General features: G+C 44.2%; 1 long non-coding RNA gene across 1 annotated transcript in view; it reads right to left on the bottom strand.

Moving 5' to 3' along the window:
* Nucleotides 1-1525: 1525 nt before the first annotated feature.
* The window catches only part of LOC148094511 (uncharacterized), a 214930-nt gene continuing 203565 nt past the window's right edge, over nt 1526-12890 (bottom strand). Inside the window, exon 3 of the long non-coding RNA XR_015716110.1 lies at nt 1526-1573. This is a non-coding gene — a long non-coding RNA (uncharacterized LOC148094511). The remainder of the gene's footprint in view (nt 1574-12890) is intronic.

Here is a 12890-nt window from a genome sequence, read left to right as displayed (position 1 = left end):
ATGAATCTAATCAGGCCACTAGATCTAACCCCAGTTTACAGGAAATATAGGGGAAGGACGAATATGTTAAAGGATCTGATCAGCAACATCCAAAATATGAGAAATTTTACAGGGTGAATGACTCCATTTCTTCAATAAATGGTTGGCAGGGGGAGGAGTCTTATATGCAGCATTAGAGGTATAAGAGACTTATGAATCAAATTCAATGTGTAGATTGATTTTGATTCCAATTCAAGTAAACCAACTGTAAAAATACCTTTATGGGACAACTGAGATACCTGAACAGTGTTTGGACATCTGATGATAGTAAGAAATTGTTATTTTCTTTAGAGGTAATGCTGGTATTGCAGTTATGTTAAGAAGTCCTTCTTTCTTGGAGAAATATCAAAGTATATACAGATAATAGCAGGATACTATAAAACAGAAAAAATTGTAATTATTATATGTATTGTATTACCTATGTAATAAATATGTAAAATTGTATTACATATTATTATGAGATAATATGTAATAAATTATTTACTTCAAAATAATCTAGCAGCTGGGCAGTGGGTGAGGGACAGATGATGAAATAAGATCTGTTTTATGATGATAATTATTGCAACTGGTCAATAGTTTTATGGGGTTTCATTATAATATTGTCTCTAATTCTGTGGATGTTTGGAGTGGTCCGTCATAAAAGGTAAAGAGCACAAAAGAATATGGGCTTTGGACAGAGGGAGACTGCCTGAATCTACCACTTACTGGGCCAATTAATCTTTGATTTGATTTCTCCATAAAGACAAAAATAGCACCTGACTCATAGGGGTGTGGTAGGCACAAGGAAAGGTGTCCAATCAATGTTAGGCCTTCTTCTAATTATTATTTTTTCCCCATAACAAATACATTTAATTGGTGAGCACACAATGCAACAGTATACAGATGATGCATTATAGAATTGTACGCCTGAAACTTATATAATGTTATTAACCAATGCTACCCCAATAAATGTAATTGCATTTCATATATATATATATATATATATATATATATATATATATATATTTTATTGTTGACAGTATTACAGATGTCCTCCATTTCCCCTCCTTTCCCCCCTCTGCCCAGCTCCTACCCCCCACCCCCCAGGCCTTCACCACACTATTGTCTGTGTCCATGTGCTATGCATATAAGTATAAAAGTTCTTTGGTTTATCTCTTCTCATCCCCACCCCCACTCCCTCAAGATATGTCCATCTGTTCCATGCCTCAGGACTTATTATTAGTAACATAAGAGGTTTGGACCAATTCATCTCTATGGCTCTTTCCAGCTGAGAGGGTATGTGATTCCAACCTGTTTCTATCACATCTTAGCTATCTTTATTTTCTCTCCTACTCCATGTTCACCTTTCTGGAAACTCTAACTTCCTTTAATGCTCCCCTCCCTTTGCCCAGGGCATCTGGACACTTTACCTGGGCGGCTAGGTGTCAGTTCCATAAGGTGTGTTGGACTGATTCCTAGATTGGCAGGTGCAGGTTTCTGATTTCCTCACCTGCTGGCTCACTATCTGGCTCTTTTTCTGGTCACTTCCTGTCACCTGAAACGAAAACATGAAGCCTGAGGAGGAAGGTAGAAACCTGGGGTGGAGAAGAGCGAGTAGGACACAGTGACATCCTGACTCCACCCCTGCTCCTCAGCTTCCACCCCTTCCACTGTGAACACCCGGGGGAGTGGTGACAGGTCAGAATGGGATGTGCCCTCTCAGCTGGGTGCCTCCCTGCCAGTGTGGGATGGGCAGGCTCTTGACTCCCTGTACCTCAGTCTCCTCATTTGTAAAATGAAGACTGTAATACCCATGTTTTTGTTAATAGAGAGCAGTGATGAAGCATGCCAACTCCAGGGCTGGACTGCAGGTGAAATTCCTGGCTCTGCCTTATAGTAGCTGTGTGATCTTGGACCTCTCCGTGAAGTTTCCTCACTGATAACATGGAGACAGTAATGGTACCTGCCTGGCAGGAGTGTTGCAAGGATTAAACAGAATAGCACCTGGCACAGAGAAAGCACTCAGCAAATGCTGGCTGTTGTTGCATGGCCATAATGCTGTACGGTGCACTTTGAGAGCTCACTCTCCCGCATGGCACCTCATTTCAGGCCGCCTTTCTGACCAGCACTTGCCATGCCAGCTCTGGGGACCACCCACCAGAAGCTCAGGCCAGCACCATGTCCAGTGGGGGTGTCACAGAGCAGGGTCATGCAAGGGGAAACACTGAGTTCCACCCTTCCCGATTTCAGATCTTTCCTTCACCCCAAAGCAGTTTTGGATTAAAATACTTCCAAAGAGGGAACCTGGGGTAGAATGGGAGAGAGAAGGGGAAAGGAAGGAGAGCAATAGTTTACGGGGTGTCACATTTTGTGTGTGAAGTAAGAGAGCCCCCAGGAAGACCCATGATGGAGGTTCAGCTGGGAACATCCTTGCTTCTGCCCAGCCCTGCCAAAGAAAACGAGTCACCCCACCCTGGCTACACCAGACTCCTCCTATGGGCACCGTGAGGCCACGAGCCTGTGGGTCAGGGTAGGGGCCCCATTTGGTGCCTGGAGCTGTTACTCTCCTTATTGGAGTGGCAGCTTAATGCCTCAAATCTCCTAGCTCTGAATCATTGCTCAACATTGGATCAAGTCCAAGAGCATGAAAAACAAGGATGGAACCCAAGAAATCTGGCAAATAATGACAGGAAGCAACAAGAGACCAGAATCACAAAGGCAGTAGCCCCTTGGAAAACAGGTCCCTGGTCTGAGCCTGGTGGAGGTGTTTGATGTAGGCGCCCAGGGGCTGCGGTCACCCAGTTCTAAATGTCATCCCTCAGGATTACAGGGCATGACATTTGGTCACTGGTCTCCTCTCAGGCATCTGATCTACTTTCTGACTTGAGACCCCACACTAATAAATATGTTTTTCTACCTACCCCCTTGCTCCCCCAATCTCTGAGACTATAGGATTGCAGGCAGGGAAATTTGTGAAAACAAACAGCCCTTGTGCTCCCTTCTCTGGGTGTTGAGAAAGAACTGGAATGGAATTAGCTTTGTGGGGATTTCCAGGTGCCGAATCTCTTGAGCATGTTCGAACTGAGCTTGGCTGTTTTCACCTGCCTGACAAGGGGCAGGCCAAGTCACACCCGGTCATGCCAAGTCATGGGTCCAAAGTGTTTGTCACATCTTTTCAGCAAAGATGTCAGACCAGGTTTAACAGAAACAAAGGTAAAATGATTGACAATCACAACGCCAAAAGCCCAGCTATAGCGATATGCTTTTCAGCTTAGTATATCTTCCAAAGTGCAGGTAAAGAAAAATCTTACTTCTGAGTCAAAGGAGCATGTGATTTTGTACAATCTGGGCATCAAGATCTCAAATCCATTGGCCAGGTGTGTATGAAGTGGGAGAGGATGGTGTTGGAGCTTGGTCTATAGCACAAGAGTTGGAGGGACTTTTTTTCCTGCCTTGGACTTTATAAAGACAAAAAGGATTTGTTGAAAATGGCAGGGCTCACTCTCCACAATGAGAACCATGTTAGATTTAGTATACATGTAGTGTATATACACACACACACACACACACACACACACATATGTACTACATATACTGTATGTATATACTACATATATATACTACATATACTGTATATAGTATATATATATATATATATATTACATATATATATGCAACAAATTACAAAGCAGGGGTTTCAAACTGTCTCCCACTTTTCTTAATATGCCCCAGTAATAGGACACTTCCACAGACTCTGTATGGCTTTGTTCTTGACAGTGGAATGGGGGTGTGAGGCCAACTCTTCTGGAAATGGGACGGACACTTGTGGATCTAAAAAGGGATGTTATGGGTTGAATTATCTCCCTTTAAAAAAGATACATTGGAATCCTATAAGATATTTCTATCCAGAATATATAGTGAAACTATATAAAACAACAACAAAAAACCAGCCTGATTCAAAAATGGGCAAAAGATTTGAATAGACATTTTGTCAAAGAAGATATACAATTGGACATTTATCCCATGAAAAGAAGATGTTCATCACTGATCATCAGGGAAATCCAAGCAAAACTCAATGAGATACTACTTCAAGGTGGCTACTATCAAAAATACATAAAATAACAAGTGTTGGAGAGGATGTACAGAAATCGGAACCCTTGTGCCCTATTGGAAGGAATGTAAAATGGTGCAGCGTGGTACAGCCACTGTGAAAACAATATGTGATTCTTCAGAAAAATTAGAAATAGAATTACCATATGATCCAGCAATTCCACTCCTGGGTATGTACCCAAAAGAAATGAAAGCAGGGTCCTGAAGAGATATACAGTACACCCATGTTCATCACAGCGTTATTCACAGTAGTTAAAATGTGGAAGATACCTAAGTCTCCATCAACAGAAAAAATAATAACCAATATATAAGGTATGTGTACACACACACACTTATGAAATAGCACTCAGCTTCAAACACACAGGAAATTCTACACTATGCCACACTATGGACTAATCATGAAGACATTAAGCTAAGTGAAATAAGCCAGTCACAAAAAAGATAAATACTGAATGATTCTACCGGTGGGAGGTACTTAGAGTAATCATAGTCATAGAGACAGAAAGTAGAGTGGTGGTTGCCAGGGGCCGGGGGAGGGAAGGAGGGAAGGGAGGCTAGTGGGTATAGAGTTTCAGTTTTACAAGCTGGAGTTCTGGAAATGGAAGGTGGTGATGGATGCACAACAGTGTAAATGTATTTAATGCTCCTGAACATACACTTAAAAATGGTAAATTTAATGTTATGTGTATTTTACCACAATAAAAGATATTGGGGAGTAAAAGAAAAGTCTTCTCTAAAATATTACGGTCCCAGGTGAATACCGTGAGAATTTTTAAAAATGTAGAATATATGTGCCTTTTCAACATGCCCACATTCAACTCAGGAAGCTTTATTAATAAATAGTAAGTTATGTAAAATAATAATGATAACAACAACAAACGTGGAAAATCTTGACATTGGAATTTTCATTTAAAAAGGTAAAAAGTACTAATAGTATGTTCCTATTATAATGCTGACAATATGTGGCAAGTTTTAATTTAAACAACTTCTTTAAACATCTTTTTAAAAAGCTATATTGGGGTCCTAACCCCCAGGACTTCTGAATGTGATCTTATTTGCAGGTAGGGTCTTTACAGAGGTAATCAAGCTAAAATGAGGTTGTGAGGGTAGGCTTGACTCCACTATGGCTATTTCCTCATAAAAAGGAGGCATTTGGACACAGATACAGGAAAGATGATGTGAAGAGACACAGGGAGAAGATGACCATCCACATCCAAAGAGAAAGGCCGGGAGCAGATCCTTTCCCTCAGAAGGAGCCAACCCTACTGACAGCCTGATCCTGGACTTCTAGCCTCCATTACTGCCAGACAATAAGTTTCTGCTTTTTAAGCCACCCTGTTTGTGGTACTTTGCTACGGCAGCTCTAGAAAAGTGAATACAAGTGACGAGAGGTGACTCTGCCATGCATCTCTCAGGCATCTCCAAACCTGTCTTGGCAACAGTGTGGAGAATCTGGAGGGTCCCAGCTCCTCTCCAGTGTCTCCTCGTGAAGAACCGCTGTAAACCCAGAGCCAGCGAGGCTGGGGAGACATGCTCCGAGCTTGTTGATCTGAGCTCTGTCCTTTCCCAAGTCCAGAGCAGCTGTGGCCCAGGTGATCTGACCTACATTTCTTATCTAGACCTTTCATTTCTTATCTCTCAGTCTGGTGTTTCTGTTCAAAGCCCCTGGTCCTCTCTTCTCTGTGGAGTGGCCTGAGTTTGATCTTCTTTGACCTTCTGTTCTTTCAGTGCCCGGTGACAAAAGAAAGAACTTGAAAGCCCGTCTGGTGGGAGAATCCAACTTGGAGATTGCATTGAAGATGACCCCTCTGCCTGTAAGGTGCCATGACCCTTCCTCGGAATCGTCACTAACCACCCTCTGAGCAAAACTAAGGTAATTACTGCTTAAACATTTGCCCTACTGTATCGCGTAGGTTTTACTTAGACCTCCAGATGGGTTTCTCACGGGGAAACGGCTAGCAGCCCCCATCAGTGATTGGCATAGAATCCCTGGCTTGACTTACAGCAGCTGGCTCTGGTTCAGTGAAGGACCCTGGTTTATGAGGCAAACACATCCCCTGGAAGCCTCTATGGCTTTAACTCTTTGGGATTCTTGTGATACTTGCGCGGTTTGCAGACCAGCGACTGTGAACCCTGGGGTCTCAGGTAAGATGGGCGTGAGTTAGCAAAGTCCACCACCACTTGCAGAAAACCAATTCAAAATGCACTGTATATGCTCTTTTTTTTGGTAAGACTACAAATAAATAAGAATACACACTTGTATTTATTTGTATTTTCATAAAGAAACAGAGTCAGGATAAAAAATCATATAAATGATTACCGAAAGGAGAGAAGGAAGTGGAGAAATGGGGTAAAGGGGAAGAAGGAGGCAGGAAGCCTCCTCAGGTGCACTATGCTTTAGAATGTGATTTCAATTATGTAAGTTAATTTCCATTAAAAATAAATTTTTAATTTAAAAAATGTACTACCTTTCAAAAAGGGATTCAGAGTCCCATTTTTGTTTATGTAATTTGTAAAAAGTTATCTTACTTTAAATGCTTATGTTACCCTATGTTTAAAAAATGGTGACAGTTTGATTGGCATAAAGGAGAACCTGTAGAACCTGTTGGTAATAATCCCAGAATGAGCGTGAAATGCTAGAGCAGGATTTGGAAGACCTCAGCCTCTTAGTTTGGGCTTCCCAGGGAATCAGCTGAGTGGTCTTGGACTAATTGCTCTACCTTTCTGTTCCTCACCTGTTCATCTGTTACTCTAGCTTAACTCACCTCCTCACTCTGCTCCTAGGGTTGTATGAGGCTCAAATGTAAAAACACATTTTGAAAACACTACTATCATCCTGACAGCATGGCTTCCAATTGAACATGCGTAGTTGGAGGCCACTGTACAGTTGGAGGCCATTGCAAAACATACAAAGTCTAAAATGAGATACTGTACAAACACAAATATGGTATTTGTAATTGTCTCTATGGCACTTTCCATAGAATGCAGTCATGCAAAGTGTGGACGTGGGTCTCCTTCCTTTCTGACTCTCACTTGCACCAAGCATTTTGCTAAAGGTTGGAGGGAGCAAGTAATAAAAAGACGCAGGCAATGGAGGCAGAAACTCATCCCTTCAACTGGGCCAGACCAGGAACTCTGTCTGAAAACAAAAGACAAGTTTTAGGAATGCTTGGTGGTGACTTAAAAGTCCTAGGCTTCTAGCCCTGGCTGGGTGGTTCAGTTGGTTGGAGCGTCATCCTATATACCAGAGAGCTGTGGGTTCGATTCCTGGTCAGGGCACACACCTAGGTTACAGGTTAGGTCTCTGGATCTCCGGTCGAGGCACATGTGGGAAGCAGCTGATGATCTCTCTCTCTCTCTCTGTCTCTCAAATCAATGGAAACATATCTTTTGCTGAGGATTAAAAAAATAATAAAAATCCTCTCCTTTCCCTACCCTAAAAGGACACAAAATTAAGGAAGAGGCAAGAAAAGTGGTAAGATTTTTGAAAGCGGTTTCAAGCATGAGACAGGAAAAACGAGAAAACAAACAGCACAACGTGTCCTGACATGTTAATGTTTCCCTTTAGTCTTTTTTTCCCCCCTCTAGAAAAATATCTGGGATATTTTCTCCTCTTAACAGAAATTTGGAAGGAAAGCTTGACATAATCCCCAGAACTGCAAAACTTCTTTGTGTGGCTGTCACTGGAGCGCTTTCCTTACATTCCCTCAAGAAGCCGACCTACAGTGTGGCAAGTTTGCAAAGCCAAGGAGGGGGTGTAATCCGAGAGGAGCTGCAGGGCGGCTCCCCAGGGCGCAGGCCAGGCGGGGCCCCAGCTCCTCCCAGCCCCACTCGGCCCCTCCCGTCGCCACGGGAGAAAAGGAGAGACCTACATTTAAAAAGGCAGGAGCAGAGATCCTAAAAATGCCCAGAGAGAATCCCAGGGGAGAGGGGTCAAATCTAGGTCAAAAGAATTACCTAATCATCTCTGAAACCCCCTAATTTAGGGGGTCGAGCCAGGCTGGCAACACCTCAATTTATTAACTAGATCTTTAAAAACTTAACCTAAGACTGTTGTGGGTTTTTTCCCCCTGTTGCCTGAGCCAGTTTTTCTGGTGGCATTTCTGTTACTTCCTGTTTGTGACTGAGCTTTCCCTGCTCCGCTTCCTTTTTGGGGTTCAGGCTGCCTTGACTACCATTTCCACGCAGATGAATGGAAAAGGGGCGTGTGTGTGTGTGTGTGTTGTACTGAAACAGAAGGGAATAACTCACGTTACACTTTTGTTAGAAAACACTTTTCTCATACATTCACATTCTTTCACTTGCTTTCCACAACACTAGCAGTATCATAGTGCCCAAATTACAGATAAAGAAACTGAGGCTTAAAAAGGTCAGTGTCTAAGGTCACTCATCAAATAAAAGAGAAAAACCTGAGTCTTAGTCCCTGATCCAAATCCAAAATTCTTTTCATTTAACTCTTAAGGGGAAGTCTACATTTAACTTGTTTGGCAAAACTCTATTCAGGGTTAAAGGAAGTAAAAGCTTTATTTATTCAGTCTTTTTATTTTATTTATTTTTTAAATCCTCACTCAAGGATATGTTTTTTCATTGATTTGAGGGAGAGAGGAAGGGAGAAAGAGAGAGAAACATCCATTGGTTGCCTCCCGAACAGGCCCTGACCGGGGACCAAACCAGGTATGTGCCCTGACTGGGAATCGAACCTGCAACATTTTAGTGTACCGGACAGCGCTGCAACTGACTGCACCACCCGGCCAGCCCTGTTCAGTATTTATTACAGAGTTTATTCCTGAAAAGTATAAAAAAGAAAAGAGACTTAGCGTGGGCCCTTCATTGGAGCAGTGGAAGAATCCTTAAGGATCTTCTATTTCATCTTTTGGCGATTTCTCTGCCCTGGCTCTCAGGCTGGGCCTCTCCAGCTCCCCCGCACCCCGGGTGCGTGGTCAGTGGCAGCCAGGAGGGGGAGCGTGTGTGCAAGAGGAGAAAAGCTGCTCAGGCTCAGGCAGGAAATGTCTGAGACCATGTGTCCTTAACGAGCCTGGGTTGGAAAAGTATTTTTATTTGCTGCGGGAGTGCTCAGAACTCCAGGATTCTCTGCAAAGATTTGTGCTTACTGGCTTGTAGGGCAGGAGAAACCAGCGACAGGGAGTTCTGGAAAGAGGCCACCGATGCCCACTGGGTAAAGGAAGTAAAAGCTTCCACGTAGCCTGGGAGGAAGGATCCCAGGCTCTGGGCCTCTGCAGGTCAGAGGAGGCCCTTGAAGACTTGCTTCTCTGTGTGGGGGGAGAAGACACAGAGGCTCAGAAAATGAGCCATCCTGGGTCCAAGGGTCACACCACCTGTGCCCCAAACCTGCCTGAGAGGACAGGAATGTGTAAGAGAATTGGTGGTAAGAGAATTAAATGTACGCTGCTGGAGGAGACAGGCCTGTGTCCGTTTTTCTCTGTCTTCCTGAACAACGCAGGTGGCTGGCTGGGCTCTCAGGTGCCTTACAAGGCACTCACTTTGACAGAACCTGTTAATTTGTGCTGTGTTTTGACAAGGGCCCTGAAGTCAGATGCAGAAGAAACAAATACCTTTGGTATTACATGACCCTAAGCCCAGAGTAAGACTGAGAGAAGCTTCTGAGGCACTCCCAAGTTTTGGAAGAGCTTTGAGTGCTCACAGGTCACTTTTACTCTGGGTACAACATTCTCTTGCTTTTTCCTTTCTGGGCCCAAACTGTCATTTCTTAACCTGGTGGGGAAATGTTGCAGCAGGGAGGCACCCTGAGGGCTGACTGGCAACAATTTCCTTCGCAGTGAAACAGAGAAGCAGTAAAGTTGCTGTTTGCCTACCCTTTAGATTTGTATATAGAAAATAATTTTCTCCTTTTAATGGTGATTATTTACAGAAAACATTGTTTTGGTTTGGGTTCCAAATACACATGAAATTTTACAATTTGTGCCCTAATGCACCTGCTCCTATAATTTTTTTTTTTTTTTTTTTAGTTTAAAATATTGACTTCCTAGGGTATTTTTCTAGACCAGTAGAGAAGACATTAACCAAAATTTCCTGTGAAAGCACCCTGTAGACATCTTTGCCTTCACGCTCTTCTGGGGGTAAAAACTCCCTTCTCTGTGAATAAGTTAAAAAGGCATGCAGCCAGGGTAACCAAGATGGAAATTGATAAAATGGTGACCCTCTAAGAGTAGATGGCAATAATGTTATCTGGATCTCCATTCTTCTCAGGATGTCCTCTAATACAAATTGATAGCTAGGTGTCATTTATGTCCATCATCATAGTGATATCTGTGTCCACGTTATATGATGCCTACACGTTGAGTGGATATATTATAAGGGAACTTAAGTAATCTTCTGGAATGTTTCCCATTTCTCATGGCCCAAAACTCCATCAGAAAAATTACTTTACATAGTCAAGCACTCGAGCTCAAGGAATTCATTGATTTCATCACCCTTGACCAGGTGTCCTCTATGTGCCGGGCACCAGAAACAAAGATGAAGAGCCGTCCTCGAATAACTCACAGTCTGTAAGTCACTTACTAGGTAAGTGAAGCCTCATGTTCCATAATATGTGTGTTCGCATGTGTAAGTGGCAGGACAAGTGTTCCAGGGCATAGAGGAAGGACTTCCATCTGGATGAAACAGCACTTGCAAGAGTTAGGTGCCCGGGGACTGCAGGCCAGCTGCTAGGACTGAACCCTGGCTCCACCACTTACTAGCTGTATGACTGGGGCAAGCGTCTGAGCCTCTCTGAGCCCCAGTTTCTACATCTGTTTTTATGTTCAAAGGATAATGGTACCAACATGATGGGTGTTGTGGGGGTTTTTTATGTGTTTTTTGGGGGGATTTTTGGTGAGTTTTCAATGGGATGCAACGCGATAAGCACTCAAGGTGTGTTAGTGATGATGATGATGGTGATGGTGGCATGAGGGTGAGGGAGAGGAGATGGAGAAGCTTCAGGGAGACCTGTCCGGGTCAGGAATTCAGCAGATAAAGCAGGGGGAAGAAATTCCAGGTGGGTCCCAGCGTGTGTGCTCACAAGCCCTCCAGGGGATTCTGACGTGGAAGAACCGCCGAGCCGCGCAAGCTGGGGATTTTGAGTGAGGAAATGATGGCCTAGATGGTCATGGAGTGAACACATGGGTGGCTGTGTGAAGGATGGATTGGAGGTAGGGAGACAGGAGGCTGAGTCCCAGGGAGAGACGACAGGAGCGTGCGCTCGGGTCATGGTAGGTGGAATGCGCAGAAAGGAAAATGCATGACCCGTGATAGTGGTGAAGCGAAGGCCGTGGACAAGGGACTACCTGGAAGATGCCAAAGCGCGCGGCCGACCAGCCTTAGTCATTGGGTTGAGAGGTGAGGCGGAGGGGAGGCGAGAGTGGATCCAGGAATACTGAACAGAGGGCTTTTAGTACTTTTAAACTATGACTAAATGGTGCCCCTGTGGTCTTGCTGAGACAGTTCATCTGCACCCCCCTCTCCCACTTCATCGCTGCCAAGGTGACTGACAGCACAGATTGGCGTCTATGCAGGAGGCCTGGCTCCTCTCTGGAATGCACAGCTCTCTCCAGCCGCAGCCATCGCCTCCCCGAGCGCCCCCCACAGCCCAGGGAGTCATTCCACCAGCCGCGGTTACTGCCACATAGGCTGGTGAGTCACTCCCAGAACAGCTGGTGGCCGATGTACTTCTCTCTTCCACAATTCAGGAGCATTTCCAGGATCTGCCCCCCAACACACCCACTCACCCACCAGAAAACACACAAGCATTCTGACCTGCCCTGTAGTGCAAGCTCTTAGTAGAGTCGGCCCCCTGCTTCTCCAGGATAGAAGACCTCTACTCCAAAATTACACCCAAATTATTTCCCTGCCTACATTTTAACTTGGATTATAGCTCATTATTACCTCATTATTGTCATGTCTGAAGTGGGAAGATTGTAAAGGGGAAGGTAGTAATAGCTCCTGTAAGATGACATGTTTCCTTATTTTTTATTTTCATTTTTTTTAAATATATCTTTATTGATTTCAGAGAGAGGAAAGGAGAGAGACAGACAGACAGAAACGTTAATGATGAGAGTGTCATTGGGGATTGAGCCCCAACCCGGGGATGTGCCCTGACCGGGAATCGAAGCCCAATCGCCTAGATCCTAGGTCAACGCTCAACCGCTGAGCCACGCCCGGCTGGGCGACATGTTTCCTTAAAGCCTTGTTTCTCAAGAGTGCAGTCCATGCACCATCTCCTGCATCAAAACCACTTGAAGTTTTGGTAAAAATGCAGATTCCTGGGTCATACCATAGACCTACTGATACCCTGGGGGTGGGAGGCAGGGTTAGAAACCAGGGAATTTATATTTTAAATAAGCACCCCCAAGTGAGCCTTAAATTACTTACTAAAAAGCGAAAGCAATGGCCCTAGAACTTTCTTTTGTAGTATTTCTGACCCACTGTGCAGCCAGAATGACCTCTCAGTCCCATGGCCTTTCTAGCCGGCTGGCAGGAAGGCAGGGCACCTGCTCCTGGGAGAACAGCCACCCCAGAGGCTACCAGGTGTACCAGGTCAGGCGACTGCTGTTCCGTTCATCTCCTTGAGGCACGGGGGAGGGGTTTGGGCAGTGTGCAAATTGAGCACATGCACATAGGTTGAGCCCAACATTTCTGTTCGAAAAGACAAATTCAATGCATTCTCATATTCAAAATCATAGAGTTGGGTTACATTACAATATTCCTCTTTCAAAAGACAAATGTGCTCCAAAATTCCAAATAGT

Source organism: Miniopterus natalensis, chromosome 1 (genome assembly GCF_054644295.1).
Source record: "Miniopterus natalensis isolate mMinNat1 chromosome 1, mMinNat1.hap1, whole genome shotgun sequence".
In the NCBI taxonomy this organism is placed as follows: Eukaryota; Metazoa; Chordata; class Mammalia; order Chiroptera; family Miniopteridae; genus Miniopterus; species Miniopterus natalensis.
Note: the sequence above shows the minus strand (reverse complement) of the source record. Positions and strands in the feature narration are given on the sequence as shown.